This window comes from Nyctereutes procyonoides, unplaced genomic scaffold (genome assembly GCF_905146905.1).
Source record: "Nyctereutes procyonoides isolate TBG_1078 unplaced genomic scaffold, NYPRO_anot_genome, whole genome shotgun sequence".
Taxonomy (NCBI): domain Eukaryota; kingdom Metazoa; phylum Chordata; class Mammalia; order Carnivora; family Canidae; genus Nyctereutes; species Nyctereutes procyonoides.
The window spans coordinates 25,510,099-25,531,908 of record NW_026575146.1 but is presented as its reverse complement, the minus strand read 5'-3'; the positions used below and the strand labels follow the sequence as shown (position 1 = coordinate 25,531,908).

Genomic DNA, 21,810 nt, shown 5'->3' with positions numbered 1-21,810 from the left:
ATAAATTGAAATCTGTCCCCTTATTTGGGATAGAGTAAGAATTATAAATTTGCAAACCAACTACAATAAAGAGAAGTTGAAGAAATGACTTAAACTTGCTCAGTCTCAAATCACTTTTATTAAAACCCTCCTTGTAGGGGCACCTGGGTGGCTCAGAAGGTTAAAAGTCTACCTTCGGCTCAGGTCATGATCTCAGGGTCCTGGGATCAAGCTCCATGTCAAGTTCCCCGCTCAGGGGGGAGTCTGTTTCTCCCTCTACTTCTTCCTCTGTATTCTCCTTCTCTTTACCTCAAATAAATAGATAAAATCTTAAAACAACAACAACAACCGCAAATCCTCCTAGTAGTTGGTGACTTTCAGAATGTCTTTGAACGTAATATTATCCCTAGTGGATCCACAAATTATATTAAAAAGGATAAAAGTTGGAGTGCCTGGGTGGCTCAGTCAGTCAAGCATCTGACTTAGGCTCAGGTTATAATCTTAGGGTCTTGGGATTTGGGCCCCAAGTCTGGCTCCATGCTCAGAGGAGAGTCTGCTTCTTCTTCTCCCTCTGCTCCTCCCCACCTTCATGCTTTCTCTCTCTCTGTGCCTCTCTCTCTCTCAAATTAATAAATAAGATCTTTAAAAAAAAAAAAAGAACATAAAAGTTAGAGGCACCTGGTTGGTTAAGTATCTGACTCTTGATTTTGTATCAGATCATGATCTCAGGGTTGTGTGATCAAGTCCTGCCTAGGGCTCCATGCTGGGTGTGGCGCCTGCTTAAGATTCTCTATCTCCCCCTCGCTCTGCCCGTACCCCCACCTCTCTCTCTTTCTCCAAAAAAAAAGATAAAAGTTGTACATATTTGTGAACTGAGAAATAAGCATATATAAAAGGAAAATGATAGCTCTGTTCTACTAAAGACATTATGCTAATTTAAAAGAACACCAGCCTAATAAACTAGTTAAATAGTTTCAAAACCAGACCTTGAGACAGCACCTTTAAAGATCTCTAAAAATTAATTTCTATATATATACTTCACAGGCTTCACAGTCATAATTTTAAAAATTTTAAAATAGTGCACTGTATTAGAAATGCAAAAGTATATTTATTAAAGTATAATATTTGATCAGAAAATTGTACTACAATTCATGTTAAACGGTTTAAAACAATAATTGATAAGTAATAATTCATGAAGATTTACCTGAAAATCCATAGGTACCATGACAGAAAAATTATCAAATGTTTCTTTTAATTTTGTAATTTATTGTTCTTATAGAAGTAATGGTCACTCATTATAACCAGTGAAATGATGAAAAAAATAGACTTTTTCATTTCCATCAACAGTAATGTATGCTGACTGCTGGCGTCTTTCCACATCCTTCTCCCTGATCATATAAATATATAAACTAACTTATACATAAGGGTTTGTTGTTTGTTTTTACAGAAAATGGGATTCTATTATATTACCCTTGAATTTTCTTCTTTTGCAACATTACAGTATGGATATTCTTACAGGTCTATAACTTATAGTCCTAATTAATTCTTTTTAAGAATTGTGTGATAGTACATGGAATAAATATATTGTAATTTATTCAACTGACCTATTAGATTATTTCGAACCAAAATCGAAAAGTAAAATAATCTTCAAAAGGAGAAATGCATACAACAAAACAGACATGGATAGATGTAAAAGGAAGTAATAGCTCATGTTCTAACACTTCAGTGCAAAATTATTAAATATGTAACTCTGCTACTATATAATATTCAGGTAGAACAACTTATTTTGCCCCCAAACAAACCAAAAGTACATTTATCACAGCTTTATTGAATTATATTTTTAATCACTATATTGAAGTATGATTAACATACAATAAACTGCACTAATTAAAATGAAGTTTGATAAGTTTTAACATGCACTCAACACATCACCACAATAAAGATAATGAACAAAACCGTTTCTCCCAGAAGTTTCCTCATCCCTTTTTTAATTCCTTCATCTCTCCAGATTTATCCCTAAGTAATTCACTTTTTTTGATCCTATTATCAATGGCATTGTTTAATGTCAATTTCTGATTGTTCTTCCTGATATATAGAAATACATTGATTTGTACACCAATCTTGTATTCTACAATCCTGCTAAGCTCACTTATTACTCTCAGTATCTTTTTTTAAAAAAAAAATTATTTATTTATGATAGTCACACAGAAAGAGAGAAAGAGAGGCAGAGACAGAAGCAGGTTCCATGCACCGGGAGCCCAATGTGGGATTCGATCCTGGGTCTCCAGGATCGTGCCCTGGGCCAAAGGCAGGCGCTAAACCGCTGCGCTACCCAGGGATCCCTCTCAGTATCTTTTTTGTGGACTTTATAGGATTTTTTTTTTTAGAAGACGATCATGTTATCTATGAATAGACAGTTATTCTTTGTTTCCAATCTAGATACTCTTGTCTTTCTTGCCTTATTGTCTGATTAGAACCTCTAGGAGAATGTTGAATAAAAATGATTGGTAAGCACAATTCCTTGAGCTGTTAGGGGAAGGCAAGCAGTATTTCATCATTATGTATGATGTTAGCTAAGTGTTTTATGGATGCCCTTTATCAGTTTGAGGACATCCCTTTTCTTTCCCAGTTTGCTGAGATCTTTTTATCAGGAATGGATGTTGAATTTTGTGAATTGCTTTTCTGCATCAATTAGGATAACTATATATTTTTTTCCTTTTTAGTCTGTGTTTTGGACTGAATGTTTGTGTCCCCCAAAATTTATATGTCAGAGCCCTACCTCCCCCAATGTGACTGCAGTTGGAGTTAGAGCCTGTAAGGAGGTGATAGAGGTTAAAAGAGCTCTTAAGAGTGAAGCCCTAATCTGATAGGACTGGTGCCCTTGTAAGAAAAGGAAGACATACAAGACCTCTCTTTTTTTGCCACATAAGGACACAGAGAAAGTGGCCATCTTCAAGCCAGAAGCAAAATTGGCTGGCAGCGTGATCTTGAACTTCCTAACCTCTGGAACTGTGAGAAATAAATTTCTGTTGTGTAAGCCACCCAATCTATGGTATTTTGTTACAGAAGTACAAGATGACTAAAACAGTGTGTTAATATATTGAATTTCCTTCTTTAATTTTTAAATGTTAAGGTTGCCTTAAACCTTGCTCTCCTGGGATAAATATTACTTGGCCATGATGCATTGTCATTTTTATGTACTATATGATCAATTGGCTAAATTTTTCCTAAGAATATTTTCATCTCTGTTCATGATCGATATTAATCTATAGTTTCTTGCCTTGTAACACTTTTGCCTGCTTTTGGTTCAGAATATTAGCCTCATAGAATGAGATAGGAACTATTCCTTTCCCTCTGATTTTCTAAAACAATCTGTGTAGAATTTATATTATGCCTTCCTTAAATGTATAATTCATCAGTAAAGACATCTGGGCAAGGAATTTTCCTTATGGTAAGTTTTAAATTGCAAGTCCATTTTTATATCAAATTTAGGGGTATTGAGGTTATCTATTTTTTCTTGAGTGAATTTTGGTAGTTTGTATTTTTCGAGGAATTTAAACATTTCATCTAAATGGTCAACTGTATTGTTAAAAGTTCTACCTGTAAAATCTCTAGTGATATCAATTCTCACATTCCTGGGGTTTATATTTTCTATCATTACCTTGGCCAATCTAGTTGGAGGTTTATCAATTTTACTGATCTCAAAAATTAGCTTGTAATACCATTGATTTTCTCTACTGATTCTATTTTCTAATTCATTGATTGCCTCTCTAATCTTTATTATTTTCTTTCTTCACTTTATGTTTCATTTACTGTTAGCTGAGGCCCTTGACCCAAAACCTTTCTTTTGTCTAATACAAATATTTTATGTTAGAAATTTCCTTCTAATTAGTGGAATAGCTACATTCCACAATTGCTTTGATATTTTAGTTTTCATTCAGTTCAAAATATTCTATTTTCTTTTTTGATTTCTTCTTTGATCTATATGTTATATAGAAGAGTATTTTTTTTTCCAAATGTTTAGGGGTTTTCCTAGTGTCTTTTTGTTTTTACTTCTAACTTAATTCAACTGTGGTCAGAAAACATACTTTGTATGATTTAATTTCTTTTACATTTTTTTAATTTAGTTGTTATGTGGTGCAGAATGTGGCCAATCTTAGAAAATTTTCTCTGTATGCTTGAAAACATTGTGTGTGCTGTTGTCTACTGGAATGGTATATGAATGTCAATTAGGTCAAGTTGATTGACAGTACTGTTCTAGTCGTTCTAATTCTCTATCTCTATCGGTTGATGAAAGAGGAGTTAAAATATCTCTGAATATAATTGTGGATTTGTCTATTTTTTGTTGCCGTACTACCAGTTTTTGTTTTATGTATTTTGAAGTTTTGTCACTAGATACATAAACATTGAGGATTGTTATGTCCTCTTGATGAATTAGCAGTTCTTTATTCTTCTTGTTATTTCTTGCTTTGAAATCTATCTGAATTAATATAATCATCCTAGCTTTCTTCTGATTAGTCCTAGCATAATTTATCTTTTCCCATCCTTTTCTGTGTAACCTATTTGTGTCTTTATATTTAAAATGGGTTTTTTATAAGCACATGTAATTGGGTCTTGCTTTTTTATATGACAACATCTTCCTTTTATTTTTTTAAAGATTTTTTATTTATTTATTCATGAGAGACACACAGAGAGAAAGAGAGAGAGAGAGAGGCAGAGACACAGGCAGAGGGAGAAGCAGGCTCCATGCAGGGAGCTCGACATGGGACTCAATCCTGGGTCTCCAGTATCATGCCCGGGTTAAAGGCAGTGCTAAACCGCTGAGCCACCTGGGCTGCCCAACCTCTTCCTTTTAATTGGAATATTTAGACCATTTATATTTGATGATTATTGATATGGTTGGGTTTTGATATACCTTATTGCTCCTTGTTTTCTATTTTTCATGTATATTGCTTGTTCCCTTTCTCCTCTTTATCTTCTGAATTAATTGGGGTTTTTTTGTGGTTCCATTTTATTTCCTTTGTTGCCTATTAGCTATAATTTGGTGGCTTTTTATTTTAGTTATTGTTCATGGCTTATCGTGTGTACATTTTTAAGTTATCAGTTTACCTTCAACTACTATTTTGCCACTTCACAGATAGTATAATAATCTTATAACAGCATACTTCCATTTTTCCTATCCCTGTTTTAGAGCTGGTGTTGATGTATTTTTTTCTTCTATATATGTCATAAGTTCCAAAAAATATTTTGTTATATTTGCTTAAGTGAACTTTTTCAAAGTTTTCAATATTAAAAAAATAAAATATTTTATATGTAGCCATATAGATATCATTTCCGTGGCTCTTCACTTCTTTGCATAGATCCAAGCTTCTATCTGTTATAATTTTTCTTCTGCCAGAAGGACTTCCTTTACAAGTATAAATCTGGTTATGTCACTCTTCCACAAAAACTCTTCAATGGATTCCAATCACATTTAATATAAAACCCAAAATTCTAACCCATGACATATTGGATTCTACATGATCTGGTCCCAGGCTACCTTTCAGATTTAATTTCTCCTCTTACTCGTACCTCAAGTCTTCTTCAGTCACACTGGCCCCCTGCCAAGTACATGCTCCTCTCAAAGCTTTTATAGTTGCTCTACCATTTATCTGGAGCTTTCCCCAATTTATCACTTGTTCTGCTCTCTCATTCCATGGAATAAATTTCCTCCAATATCACCTCATCAGAAAGGACACACACACACACACACACACACACTTCATTTCTTATGCTTTATATTACTTTATTTCTTTGCAGAGCACATAATGCTACTTGAAGTCATATTATGTTTTTGTTGATTATCTCTTATCTCCATCATTAGAATTAGGTTCCACAAAGATAAGAATTTTGTTGTGTTCATCCACCTATCCCCAGTGCTTTGAAAGTGGTGCCTGACACATAGAATTGGCTTAGAAAAAAATTGCCCTTCAACAACTGCCGGAGTTGATTCTGATAACCATTATTACCTTATATCAAACAAATTAGGAAAAAGAGGATTTAGAGTAGGCTGGATTCTGGAAAGAATTCAAGAATAATACATAAGTTTGGCAATCTTGAACATGCAGTTCCTTTTCTATTAATCCAAATAAGCTAGCTTTTAATTTCAAAGCTACAATTAAGCACTTCGGGGAAGTAGAGGGTAAAGAACAAAGGACAAGAGAGCCTTGTTTCTTCTTAATTGCCCCCTCATCTCCTCCAAACCCTACACATTTATTGAGTATGCAAGGGCACTAGGAAGGAGGGAGGGGAGGGTGAGGGGGATGAAGCACCAAACTTCCTTGGAAGAAGGAGGGAGCTGCCAACCTACCCACCCCCCACCATCATAACCTGACAGCTTCAAACAGATTTGAGTCCAAGGATTTGGGATGTGGATAAAGTTTGTAGAGCTGATTCATGCTTGAGAGGCTTGTTCAATTATTTTATCCACTCAACCGGCTATGAATTAAGTGATGACCCAGCTGAAGGACCCAGCACCAACATCTTCTGTAACATGGCATCTACACCCATCTTTTCTGTGCTCTGGGTCCCCTGCTAACACAAAGGAATATTATTTAGAGTTATATTATTAGTCCCTAACTTATGCTTTATACTTAATATTTTTTGGCTTACACCATTCTCAGTCATCATTTTCTATGACATACAGAGATGAGTTTATGCTGTGTAAATTGTGTCTAATGCAAATAGCTTCCTATTTTATGTTTTTTTTCACCCACAAAAATATCCATACTTATAACCAAATGACAAACCATTATAAAATACTATGTAGTAAATTTGGGGTAGGGTTCCATAAGCAAGAATTATCTCCCAAACTCCTTTTACCACATTATGTTTTCATAATTTATATATTTCAGAAGTGTTATGCAAAATAACTAAAAGACATAAAGATACCAGTTTTACATTGGAATCCATTTTCTCTATGTTCCAGAAATATTCATGATTATAGGAGGAGTTAGATATTTGATGACCCGTTTTTGTTTATACAGAAATAGTCTAGAACTATTCCTATACAAACCACAGTTTACTCATGAGATTATTTTGAAAATTAAAGATGTAAAGAATTTATGTAAAGAATTTAGCATATAATAGGCAATAATAAATATTAGGTATCGTTGATTAATAAGTGATGGCACTCCATGTAGATAAACCTATCTTATGCAGAATATCATAAAATGATTCTCAAGACACTCCTTCCAATTTTCACAAACCTAAATTACAAGGAATTGTCAGTCAAAACAATATACAATATACAATGGAGGACAATAGAATAAAGCAACTTTTTAGGTAGAACAATAATTCTATTATTTCCTCAGTTTATTCTACAGTGTGAGATTAATAGAAACATCTTTCATTGATCTAACAAGAATGTACTGAGCATCTAAAATAGACCAGGTACTGAAACAGTATCAAACAACAGTATCAAACAAACAGTATCAAACAAGCAAGTTCCCTGTTCCCGCTGAGGTTCTAAATTATCATGAAATAAAAGTATTAAGTGCATGTCTTACAAATGTGATGAATATCAATAAGAAGAAATACAAGCAAATAACTGGCTCTTAAACTAAATTTGATCTGGATCAAGAAAGGACTCACTGAGGAAATGACATGACTTGGTATTTTACCTAGATGTATAAAAGTGCATTTCTTTAGAGATTTTGAAATATGAGGAACTGAAATTTCAAACTTACATATGTGGTTATAAAAGTCATCTTAGGGACGCCTGGGTGGCTCAGCAGTTGAGCGTCTGCCTTCAGCTCAGGGTGTGGTCCTGGAGTTTTGGGGTTGAGTCCCATATTGGGCTCCCTGCTTCTCCTTCTGCCTATGTCTCTGCCTCTCTCTCTGTATCTCTCATGAATAAATAAATAAAACCTTTAAAAAAAAAAGTCATCTTAAGCAGTAGTTAGAAACTGCAGTTGCCACCTGATTATGGTACATAATTAAAATTACCTTGGGAAACTCCTTAAATTACTCCCTAAAATTCAGTATATTTTGTAATATTCATATGTTATTGACAGTATTGAATTTAACTGAGCTCTGTGCTTCTGGAAAACAGCAAAGGTTAAGAAATCACCTGTTCCTTGTATTCCAGGAAATGGAAGGGTAAAGAAGGACCCTTCCCCACATGACTTAAATAAAAATTATAGGTGGCCCCCAGTTACCTGGAGTGAAACCAGACAATGTCCCCCCCAAATTCCCATTCTTTGTTTCATAAATGATCATCAGAACTGCTCATCCTCACTGATCAATGTGAACAGATGCTTCTTTTTTATTTTTAATATTTTATTTATTTATTTGAGGGAAAGAGTGCATGAGTGGAGGGGAGAGGCAGAGAGACAGGGAAAAGTAGGTTCCCCTGCTGATCAGAGATCCTGATATAGGAGCTCTATCCAAGGACCCTGGGATCATGACTTGAGCTGAAGGCAGTCGCTTAATAGACTGAGCCACTCGGGGGCCCCTGAACAAATGCTTCTTAAACTTTGGTTAAACCCTTCTTCTTTCCCAAGGTTCCTGAACTTGGGCTCACTCTCATCCTGAGCCAATAGACAACATTCCTCAAACAGGCTGGTCTCAGGGTAAAGCATTCTCTGAACTACCATCGGATCATGCCTCTCATCCACTTCTGTCCCCCTAATTCTTTCCAGCCCATTCCTCTTTAAAAAATAAAAACCATTTTTTCCTCACTCTTGAGATGCTTGCCTTCCCCAACTCAACAATAATCCTTTCAAATTAAGTCCTTATTAATCCAAATTTGTTTTTTTATTTGACATTAAACACTGGAGCCCAATACAGAACCTCTCAATAAGTACAATACAATCAAGTTTTACTCCAGCATTTGAAGAGTTTAATGTTTTCTCAGTTGTTCAACAGATAAAGTATTTTGTTAGCAATGGGGCACAAAAACATACGTGCCTTCAGACACTATAATCACAAAGCAAGATACTGGCATAATAAAAGCTCTGAAAGTAACTGAGATTGAAGTTACAGCATAAGCCTGTCTTCTCTCCCTGATTCATGCCAAAATATGTGCTCACTGAGTGGGATGGCTGATGGAAATCCCACCCAGATCTTTTTTCCTCCTTTTCTTTCCTTTCTCTCTCTCTCTCTCCCTCTCCCTCTCTCTTGTCCTACATACATATAGTCAAATTCAGGTAAGTGAAATATAAGTGGATATGTCTTTTCCATACTTTAAAACACTAAAGTATTGAAGATTTGCTCTCTTAAATCTCTTTATAGAAATTTTTCTGAATCGCATTGCATATCTTATTGCTTTCTTCAACAAAGTAGTCTAAATATAACTTAACCTTTTCTTAAATGATGTGCAATCATCATTGTTTGAAAATGAAATTCCACTCTAGTGTCAAGTAATAATGCCTGCATGGCCTACTGTGGTGCATAGGACTATATACTGCTGAACTTGGGTGTTCTTTCTCCTCCTCCCCTCTCCCCTGCACCCTCCTTCTCCTCCCACTCTTTCTCTCTTCCTTTCTTTCTCTTCCCTCTCCTCCCCCTCTCTTCTTTCTCCTTCTTCTTTTATGGCTACTGTCTCCTTTGAGTTGCAAGAGGCCCAAGATTTTTTTAACCTCTGTCATTTCATTTGCCTATGATAGGAAACTCTTCCTCTTTCAAATGCTGCTTTTTATATGCTTTAGATTCTGGAAGAGGTGGAGGAAAGAAAGAAATTTCCGTACTTCTAGGACCTGATCCAGAGTGTTCCAACTCTCAGGGTAGGCTCCAAGAACTTCTCTCTGTGAGAGACTATTTATCTATGAGTAAATTGTGTAAATTTTGGCATTTTGATTTTGTTGTTCCCACCTTGGCTGTGCAGAGCTCTCTTTATTTCCTGACTTCCAGCCATGTTCCAAATGTCAAAAAAAAAAAAAGTAAAATATACAGAAAAGAACATCCTAGAAGAGCATCATGATGACACGGTGAAAGCTGTTTTTTAGAGAATTTGAAGGAGCAGGCTGACAAATCATATGAAATGATTTGATTGGAAAGAGCAATTCCTTATTAAATTCCCAAATCCATATTTTTTAATAAATAGAAAGATCTGGAAATGTCATTTAATGGAAAACAAACACCAGACTTGGAGCAAAGTACTTGGTTCAAACTAAAGACCTGTCATGTGTTAGCTGTGTAACTTTAAATAAGTGATTTATCTATACTAATTTTTAGTTTCTCAACTATAAAGTGGGAATAGGAATACTTGCTTTACACATGACAATGCTGCTGTCAAGATCAAAAGTAGTAACATTTTCAAAGTGGCTTCTAAACTGTAACAGTATTAAAAGTAAATGGTCTATCTAGCTAACACCATCTGTCATGGACAAAATATCTATTTACAAGTTTTCTGTGACTCAAACCTAGCATATCCTCCATATCCATGTCCCTAAATTCCCTGATGATATAAGCACCTAGAGCAGCGGTTCTCAAATATTAATTGACACAAATCATGTTAACATGCATTATGAAATGCAGATTCAGATTCGGAGGCCTGGTGACCAAATGGAGATTTTCTTAACAAGTTTCCAAATGATGCAAACATAATCCACCTGGAGGCAGTTTGCAACTGGTCTGGTATTATGTTAGAACTGCAAAATCCTCAACCTTGCCCAGACCTATAGAAATAGAATTGACATTTAGCAAGATAACCTGGGATTTGCATGCAGCTTAAAGTTTAAGAAGCATTTTCATAGTTTATAATAGTGACACTCAAAGTTAGACATGCAAATTCTCAAACCCTCCTCCACCTAGACTGCAGAGATCTCAGAGGGAAATGAGGAACAGATTACTAGAAACTGGAAGAAAGGTGATCCTTCTTATAGAGTGGCAAAGAATTTGGCTGAATTATGTTCTAGTGTCTTGTGAAAGGTAGAACTTTTGAGCAGTAAAATTGGACATTAGTGGAGGAGATTTCTAAGCAGAGTCTTGAAGGTACAGCTTGGCTCCTCCTTACTGCTTTAATAAAATTCGAGCAAAGAGATATGAATTGAAGAAGGAAGTGTTAAATATATAGGAACAAGAACTTGTAGATTTGAAATATTCGAAACCTACTCACATTGCAAAAGAATGAAAAAGCTTGTTCTGAAGAGAATGCTAAGGGTATGGCTGAGCAGCCACTTGATAAAGAGATCATAGATGTGGCTCATGGATTTAATCAGTCATCTCAGCAGAAGCCAGGAATAGAGATGGGATTATGCCAGCAGAGATACTGCCAGTTTGGACCAAAAGAACAAAGTAGAATAGAATGAAGGAAGGCTATCATACTTCTGGAATTCTATAAGGATGCAACCCTTGAGCTATATGGCTATAAACATGCTTTGTCCTTCAAGAAAAGAGAAAAATGGCCCTAATGGCGATTCAGAGATCGTCAGGGTCACTAACTCAATTTCAATAAGTCAGATGGCCTCTGCCCGATATGAAGATGTGACCCCTGATTAGGGTCCAGGAGGCAGGGCATCAAACTAGAGAGGATTATTCTCAAGATTTAAGATCTAATAGAATTTGCCCTGTGAGGTTTTGGACTTGCTTGGGATTCCTTCCTTCTTTTTCTACTTTTTGGAATGAGAATGTCTATCCTATGCTTCTCCTGTCACCATACTTTGGAAGGACATAACTTGTCTGGTTTCACAGGTTCACAGTGAGAGAGAAGAATTTTGCCACAGGATGAATCATACCTCACGTCTCACCCATATCTGATTTAGATGATATTTAGGTGAGACTTTAGAATTTGGAGTTGATGCTGGAATGAGTTAAGACTTTGAGGGCTATTGGGATGGAATAAATATGTTTTGCATGTAATAAGGATATGAATTTGGGAGGTACCAGGGGAAGAATGCTGTGGACTAAATTGTGTCCCCCAAATTCATTTGTTGAAGTTAGTCAATGTGACTATATTTGGAGATAGGGTCTTTCAGAGGTGCTTAAGATTAAATGAAGTCTTAAGAAAGGGGCCTTAATCTAATAGGATTTGGAGTCAGAGGAAGAGATTTCCCCCCCACCTACAGGTATGTGCAACAAGGAAAACCATGTAAGAACACGATGAAAATTCAGCTATCTGAAAGCTAGGAAGAGGGCCCTCTCCAGGAAATGAATCAACCAACACCTTGATCTTGGACTTCCCAGTCTCCAGAATTGTGAGAGGTAAATGTGTGTGTTTAAGCCATCCAGTCTGTGAAATTTTGTCATAGCAGCCTGAGCAGACTAAGTCAGCAATCAGGAGGGAGATATGATGAGGTGTGAAGGACGAATAGGAGTTAACTATGTGAAGGGAATAGGGGAAAAAGACAGTTCCAGAGGGAGGGAACAGCATATGCAGAGGCCTGGAGGTAGGAAGCAGCAAGGCACATTCTCAGGGGACTAAAAGAAAGAGGATTTAGCTGGGTAGTGGGGCAGTGTGCAACATGATCAAATTTTAATATTTAAATATTTAATTTATTTGGGGGGGTATGTGCAAGCAGGTGGAGAGGCAGAGAGAGAGGGGGAGAAACAGAATGTGAAACAGACTCTGCTCTGAGCATAGAGGCAACACGGGCCTTGATTCCACAGACCTCAAGATCATGAACCCAGTCAGTTGGGTGTCTAAATTTTTAATTAAAAATTATAAAAATTAAAGCACCCAGGTGCAGGATCAGATATTACATTTAGAGAAGAATGGGGAAAAGTTCAGGTAGACAAAATAGATTGTTGTGGTCTCAGTGAGATATAATGGTGACTTAGGCTAAGGTGTTGATGGTGATAGTGATAAAGCTGGAGAGAAGTGGATAGACTTAAGAGATATTTCAGAAGGAAAATCAATAACATTTAGTGGTAGATTAGATGTGGGGGAGAGAGAGAGGGATTATCAAGGATGCACCCTGGATTTTTGACTTGTTCAACTGGATAAATGATGCTGCCATTCACTGAGTATTTAAGTGCTGTGTCTGTTAAGATACAAGTAACATATGCAAGTTATATAAGTGAACTCTGACTAAGTGCAAGAAAATGGAGAAGAGATGCTGTGATGAACTCAACCAAATCAAAGGCTGCTGGAGCACAAGACCTAGAAGCCAGACAGGAATCAAACCAGGTCCAGAAGTTCAAGAATCAGTGATAAGAAGAAGTGGCTTTTGACAAGAATCATCTGGCCAGAATACCCCAGACACTGCAAGAATCATGCCACCATAACCAAATATGAACCCTCATCCCATCTTTATTTATGTGCTCCATTTTCAAATTTACACTCCAAGGTAGTAGTCTATCTGGAGAACTCCAGATAATGTCTCTTCCCCCCTCTAGTTCCATTGTGATATATATTCTTTACCCCGAAAGCTAAATTTTAGGACTTACCATCACTGATAAGCCATATATATTATACTGTAGTATAGAGAGAAGAACTCTTCACCAAACCAGTAGATTTGGGCTGGAGAAATAAAATATGATCTTAAGGGACTGTTCTTCTATTTAAACACTGAGGATTCTGTGATCAATTATTCAGCTGGCAAAGATTCCCATAGTCACCCCCATTTTATACCCTGCTGCCATTATAGTAACAGGCATCATTCCTCCAGTGGTGAGTGACCTATCTGGCTTCTACCACCTTCGGGACTTACTGTTCCTACTGAAATCAGAAAACCCATTTCTATTTTAGCTACTCCCATAGCCTTAAAGGATAACCTCTACACCCCTTTTGTGATATGCCAGTGGCTGTCTCAAAACCCTAGTAAATGGAATGTCTTCTAGGATTGATTGAGGAATGTATTTAATGGATGGTTAAACAGGACACCTATGATAAATCGAATCCAGCATTCCAATCTCCCAATTATTTGAATTATTTTCTCTACATTATTCTAAGACATTTCTGACATCTCAAGTTCATTTTTAAGTCTAGTTTAGTGTTACCCAGACCAGCTTCTTTCCATCATACAGTATCAGGAATTAGGAATCTCCTAAAAGTGAACTTGTATCAATAATTACATTCAGCCTAATTTAAAATTGTCCATTTTTGGTCATATATATTTAAATTATCTTATTATATATATTCTCCAAATTATTGCTGATGTGAATTGGTAATGTCCTCTAATATTTTGATGTCTAAGCCTTCTCTTTCTGGATTTCACTTTTATAATTGGTATCCTGGGGCTTTCTGTGTTCTAACTCTGAATACAAGTCTGCAAATAATTCTAATTCCCTCTAGCAGCATAACTGCCTCATTTAAGGGAATAATGTCACATGTTGATTCCATAAACTCTTTGTATCTTTCTAACAAAGCCCTCCCTTCCCCTTTTGTTATTCGCTGAAGGAGACCAGTAATGCTTTCTAGTATTTGCAATCAGAAGCATCTTATAAAACCAAAGAATTTAGAATCAGGAAATAGAGTATTATAGAAAAGCATGAAAGCCTCTTTTTTTTAAGATTTTATTTATTTGTTTGTTTATTTATTTATTTGAGAGAGAGAGAGAGAGACAGAAATAATGACAGAGATAGCAAGAGAGAGCATGAGTGGGAGGGAGAGGGAGAAGCAAACTCCTCACTGAGCAGAGAGCCCAATGTGGGGCTCAGTTTCAGCACTCAGGGATCACGACCTGAGCCAAAGGTAGATGATTAACCAACTCAGCCACCCAGGCACCACTGTATGAAAGCACCCTTGATGTTATTGGAAGATAATCTGAAAGCTCATGGTATACAATGACCAAAAGGTAATTAAATTATCATCTTTAGTCACTTGCCCTCTGGTACCCAATAGGGATAAAATCTGGGGGGACATTGTTGCCACTACCAGTCAAGGATTTGACCAAGTCAGTGACTATGGGTAGAAGTTAGGTTTTTTTTTAATAGCATCAGAAATCTTTAAAAAAGAGATAAATTCAAATACCTAAATATTTGGCTCATGGTATGAACTAAAACCTGGGAACATCTGGTGACTGTTCTAGAAGTGACTATTCTAGTTCTGACTGAAAGAACCTTTCATCTCTGGCAAAACCTAGGCCAAAGTCAGACTTTCATCACTCCCAGCTTAATGTCCATCTATCTAGTTCTGACATGCAAATAAGATAGTGAACAAGTGGTATCAAAAGAATTTGGATGAGGGCATAAGGAAAGACCCCTCCCAAGTAAGTACCCTTGTCTTCAAAAGCAATCCCTACTTTTCTGACTAATCAGGCTTCAGAAACCAACAAGAACCAGGTCATTCTGGAACTCCTAGTACCACAGAGGATCATAAACATCTTTTAGGAGGAATAATTTGGCCAGAATCAGTTACTTGAGAGGCAAAGAGGCAATAGGAAAAGCTATGTGCTATGAACTGGCTGTCTCGACATGGAAGAGGATGAGGATCAAACTCTTTTAGGTTCAATTATGGAAGATGGAAAATTTCATCTTCTCAGGACCTGGAAAGGCAATGTTGGAAGGAGAAGAGTCTAAGAAAAGAGGCAGATGTCAATTAGAGATATGTTGAGACTGAAATGTTTGAGACATATGAAAAAAAGAAGCAGGTAACTAGATCGACAGATCTAAAACTGTGAGAGGCCCAGACCAGACGTATTAATTTAAAAACATCTTATATATTGGGTTGCCCAAGTGGCTCAGCTCAGTGTCTGCCTTTGGCTCAGGTCATGGTCTCAGTGTCCTGGGATTGAGCCCTGTGTCAGGCTCCCTGCTCAGCGCTTCTCCCTCTTCCTCTGCCCTAACCCCCACCCCTGCTCATGCTCTCTCTCTCTCTCTCTCTCTTTTTCTCTCTCTCAAGTAAATAAGTAAAATCTTTAAAACTATGTATCTTACATATGTATGTTAAATGAAGCAATGGTTCTGAACGACAGTAGGTAGAAAGAGAGTGAAGATAAAGAAGATGTGGAATTCCAGCACTGAGCCTTAAGGAGATGCCTACATTTAAAGGTCAAGAAAAGGATGAATAAGCAAGAAACAAAAGAATTGATCAGAGGTGTTGAAAACCAAGAGATTGTTGTGTCACAGAAATCAAGGGAAGGATGTTTCAAAAAGCATTGTTGAATGCTCCTGAGATGTGAAGTCAAATGAAAATTTTAAATGATCTCAGGACTTTAGGATGTGGAGGACATTGGTGACCTTCATTAGAGCTTGTTTTCATGGAGTGACGAGCCTAGAAGCCAGACTGGAGTAGGTTGAGCAATGAGTGGGAGGTGAGGAACTGTAGACAGCTGGTGTCATTAACAACTACTTGAAGAAATGTGGCTGCAAAGAGAGAGAAGGACAGAGTAATACCTGAAGGGAGGGGAGGGTTTTTGTGGATTTTTTTTTTTTTTTGGTCTTTATAGTTGAAGAAACTTTATTGCATTTAAAATCAAAAAGGAAGCATGTAGAAAGCAAGATTGAATATACACAAGAGAAAATGAATAATACGTAGTATAATGTTATGGAGAAAGTAAGAGGCTTTGAAGTCCAAAGCACAGGGGGTGGGTTAGTCTCAGCCAGGAGGAGATAGTCCCTCTGTTGGAAGGAGATGGGAGACCCTGTGCAGAAATGTATATTTTGTGTTTGAAATAGAAAAGATGAGAGAGTGCTCAAAAGTTGGCTGCTATTTTCTCTGTAAAGGAAGAATAGCATCTGCTGAGCATGAAGGTGCTAGAGTTAAGTTTTTCAGCCTCAACATTATTGACATTTTGGACCAGATAATTCTGTATTATATGGGTCTTTCCTGTGTGTTATTAGATGTTGAGCAGCACTACCCCACCCCTGTCCTTCCAGCTATGACAATCAAAACTGTCTTCAGATATTGACAAATATCCCCTAGGGGCTGGGGTTGGGGGGCAAAATCACCCCCAGTTGGGAATTACTGGGCTAGAGAGAGTAGAAGAAAATGGAAAAGGTCTGAAAGTGTTGTGTTGGGTGGGATAGTAAATTGACCAAGTAGATTCAGGAGGCTCAAAGGGCAGTCTCCAGGCCCAGTTTAAGTTGTATATGGATCCTGGTGCAAACAGTCCACCATATTGTACTTTTTCTACCAAGGCCTGGCAGCTGGGGCACAGGCACTGAAAAGGTAGAGATTTGTGTTTCCCAGGGATTGAGGTTTTTGCCAGAGAAATGTGACAAAAAGACAGAAGGACAAAAGGTTTATAGGATATTGGCAAAATATTTATTGAAATTATGAATTACAGAATCGAAGCAGGTTGGGGGGCAAAGGGCAAATGAAGAAATTATCTTTTTAAAGAAGAATGTTGTAGGGGGGCCCAGGTCGCTCAGTTAGTTAAGCATCTGCCTTTGGCTGAGGTCATGATCTCAGAGTCCTGGGATGGATCCCCACATTTCTGGGCTCCCTGCTCAGTGGGAGTCTGCTTCTCTCTCTCTCTCTGCCCTTCCTTCCACTCATTCTCTTTCTCTCTCAAATAAATAAAATCTTTAAAAAGAGAAGAATGTTTTAATAAGTTTAAAAGCTAGAAATGAAGTTTTGGCCTAAACACCTCTGACATCCACAGATAGACAGACATGTGTGCCTGCACACACACACATATTTATTTCAAAAACAGTTTTACATCATCACTTCTTCCTGTGTTAAATTAAGGACATGAGAATAAATAAAAATAATGAGTTCCATTTACTTTGTATCCCAATTTCAACACATTGTTTCTGTGTTCAGTTTCTCCTGAACTTGATCTGAAAGCTGCTGCAATTTTACATTTGCATTTCAAATTTCCAAGTCCCTTATTTTGCTACAGGTAATGCATAAACAGCATGGCACTCATGAAATGACAAAGGACTCTGTTTTTACTTAAGATGGTCACTAAAATGTCTTGAAAAGCTGTTGTAGAGCAGTGCCCAGAATTAAACCTTTCTTTTTTAGAAAGACCAGTAACACTGAAGAAGGAAATTAACCACAACAAAGTCTATTTTGAGAGGTAGAGAGAACCAATAAGCCAATTTCTTTTAACTGTAGATACCATGTGAGGGGTAAGGCAAAACAAAACAACAATAGCCAAAAAAAAAAAAAAAAAAAGCCAACAATCCTATTTTAAATTGAACTAAAAACTCCCAAAGAGGAAAGCAATTCATAACCAAAACTGAAAAGTAGCTACATCTTTTAATCAATCAAACTGGGTTTGGGTAACCTCAACCTGCAGAAAAAGAGCTGAAGCAGTATGGAGAACAGCTAATGCTAAGAAAAGTGCTCTTTGACCAGTTCAAATAATTCTTTCTACATGCCAAATTTCTGTAGCTTGAAAAAGAAATTGTTTAACTGTTTTACATTGATGTGTTAAAAATTCTTTTGCCTTTAGATGTATGTTTTCTAATGACAAGGAAGATATAAGATATATTAAATATGATTGTGAGGAGGGAAGAATTGGTTTCCTTTTTCCTTAATTTCTCCCCAAATTTTTGCAAAAAACATGTCTCTGCACTAAAATAGAAGTTACCACATTTTAATGATTTGGCATCAAGAGGAAGTAGAGAAATAGGTGGTCAGCATAAACAGAAAACTGTAGTGACTAGAAAGAGAGAATCAGTGATAAAACCTCTTCCATTTCCCATTGTTTTCATGTTAAGTAAGAAAATTTAGAGCTTTAGCAAATGCATTACACATCTGCTTTCAAGGTCAAGTGGGAAAGAGGGGTATTACTCACTACAAATAGTTTTTAAGGGCAAGACGGAGGAGAAGGGAAGAAAACCAGAAGAAAAAAAAAGTTTATTGGAACATACTGAAAGGGCACACTCTGCTGCTTTATGAGACATGAGCACACTGTTATTGTAAAAATTTTTGGTTTTTCTTCTTTTGTTGGTCCATATCTCCTAAGTTTTCTATAGTAAATGTTTTATATTTGTGATAAGAATATAAAATTGTAAAAATATTAAAGGCAGAATCAATTTAAGAGGGAAAAATTTAAGTTTAATGGGAGTATGAATACTATAAGAAAGCAGAAAAATTTAAAATTTCTCAGGATGTCCTGATATTTACTGTTTCTTGAAGGCATACAGCATACTGGTTTTTATTTTGGTAGGATTAACTGAACACAGAAGAGCCATATATTGATTCTGCTATGAATTTGATACTAGGTCCTATTAAATATCCATAATTTCCTTACAAAATAGAATAGTCAGTTCTTCAAAATATTTTTCAGCCAAAGATATTGCTGATGACAGATAGGTAGATAGAATAAATACAAATTCTATCTCTCTCATCTTCCCAGTGATTCTTGTATTAGAATTCTGATCATAGGATCGCCAAGTACTTAATAATAATTAACTAATATTAGTAATAATACTATTATATTAATACTCAAAATTATTTTAATACATACATAGTATTTTATTGAATTTAATATAAGTTAATATAGAATTAATCATGACAAATATTTAAATATATGATATGATTAATACTATTGATTATTAATAGTTGTTATGTTATAGTTGTAGAACATTTTCTGATATGCATATGATATATAATTTGATCTTCACAACAACCGTTTCAATTAGGAGTCCCCATGATTTTACAGAAGAAATTGAGGCTAAATATTTGAATAATCCACAGAAATGAGAGCTAGTTTTAAAAATAGGTCTTCTGATTCTTAATCTAACTCCTGTGCCCCTGCATCATTTTGCTTAGTTTAAGCTGCCTACTCTGAGCAGCTTAAATTCTCAATTCTCCTGGAAACATTTTGGTTACTACAGTGCTGTGAGGTACAGTTAACTTAATAGTAATTTTCCACACATCAAAAAATATGAAAGCTATTACTTGTCTATGTTTTACTTAATAGGAAAGAGTGTGGAGTATAGAAGTGATTCATAAGTTAAAAACATTCCCTTGGTTTGACTACTCAATAAAAGTATGTATTTCTCAAGCTGAGGAATTGTAGCATTTTCCTTGTGGTCTTGAAAATGTTTCCTGACTTTATACACTCTACTTGCTACTTTTTAAGCTTAAATATTTAATAGTACTATTTAATATGATGTCAACTTTATTTGTTATTTTTATTTATTTTTGCTTAAGGTATTCCATGGCTCTTGAAAAAAGATTTCTTATAAACTTGCTGTGAAAGGAAAACATTATTTTTTTAGTAGTTTTATTCAAATATAATTCACATACTATAAAATCCATACCATAAAAATCACTCATTGGGAGTGTACAATTCAGTATTTTTTAACATATTCACAGAGCCATGCAACTGTCATGACAATTAATCTTAGAACATTTTTTCCATCTCCCAAAAGAAATCTCTCACCCTTTAGTGGTGACCTTCCATTCCCGTAGGACCCCAGTTCAAGACAATCACTAATTTACTTTCTGTTCCTATCGATTATCTATTCTAGACATTTCTTTAAATGGGACCATAGCATATGTGGTCTTTTGTGACTGCAATCTTTAACTTAGCATAAAGTTTTCAAGGTTCTTCCATGTTGCGGTTTGGGTCAGTAGTTCATGCCTTTTTATTGCTAAATCATATTTCATTGTATGGATGTACCATATTTTATCAGTTGATAGACATTTATGTTGTTTGCACCATAGGCTGTTATAAATAATGCTGCTTTGTGTGATGAATAGTGCTATTATGAACAGTCATGGACAGATTTTTATGTACACAGATATTTTCATTTCTCTTGGGTATATACTTAGCACTGAATTGCTGGTTCATTTGGTAACTCTATATTTACCCTTTTAAAAAACTGCCAGACTATTTTCCAAAGCAGCCGCACCATTTTACATTCCCACCAGCTGTGTATGTGAACTTAAAACACTTTTGCAAGGAGAGGGAAATGATGATGCTACACACACTTAATAAAAGGTACTTAAGGGAACATTATATATAGCCTATTAGTTAATTGAAAAGTTTCACAAATTTGCATTTATTTCCTAACTTTCTTCTTATAGTCATTTATTCTACCTTATGAACTCCCATGGAATAAAAGAAATTAGCTCTAGGATTACTTAAGTAAACTAAATTCCTTATAATGGCTACTTACTTTTAAGAATATTGAAATTAATTTCTTGATAGGGATATATGTGAATTTCAATTTTAAGAATATAAAATGGGCTCTCTTTGCCACATCTACTGCAAGAATAAAGTCCATTCTCAGCAATTAGACTGTTGACATTCCAGAAGATGTTGACATCACTCTGAAGGGACGCACTGTTATCGTGAAGGGCCCCAGAGGAACTCTGCAAGAGGACTTCAGTCACATCAATGTAGACTCAGTCTCCTTGGAAAGATAAAGAAGAGACTAAGTTGACCAATGGTGGGAAATACAAAAGAACTGGATGCTGTTCCCACTATCTGTAGTCATATGCAAAATATGGTCAAGGGTGTTACACTGGCCTTCCATTATAAGATGAGGTCTGTGTGCACTCACTTCCCCATCAACACTGTTATTCAGGAGAGTGGTTTTCTTGTTGAAATCCAAAATTTCTTGCATGAAAAATACATCCACAGGGTTCGGATGAGGCCAGGTGTTGCTTGTTCAATATCTTAAGCCCAGAAAGATGAGTTAATGCTTGAAGGAAATGACACTGAACTTGTATCAAATTCAGTTGCCTTGATTCAGCAAGCCAACGGTTAAAAACAAGGACATAAGAAAATTTGGGGATGGTGTCTAGGTTTCTGAAAAAAGAACAATTCAGCAGGCTGATGAATAAGATCTAAGTTGTCCAGCCAGAGAAACAGCAAGATGCCAGATGATTTTTCAGACTTATTTGTGATATTTTAAAGATGCAATAACAGCTGGATTGATTTGGGGCTTTTTCTTAAACCAATATTCTTTCCAATTTGGAAAGTCAGCCATTCAGAAGTCATTTGTAGTGTGCCAAGAACAGTAACAGAAATAATAGAACAGGAGTGTTTTTTTTTTTTC

At 36.1% G+C, this 21,810-nt stretch overlaps 1 pseudogene; it reads left to right on the top strand.

Moving 5' to 3' along the window:
- The first annotated feature begins 11,123 nt into the window (after positions 1 to 11,123).
- Positions 11,124 to 21,595, top strand: LOC129499970 (60S ribosomal protein L9-like; annotated as a pseudogene).
- The last annotated feature ends 215 nt before the right edge of the window (positions 21,596 to 21,810 follow it).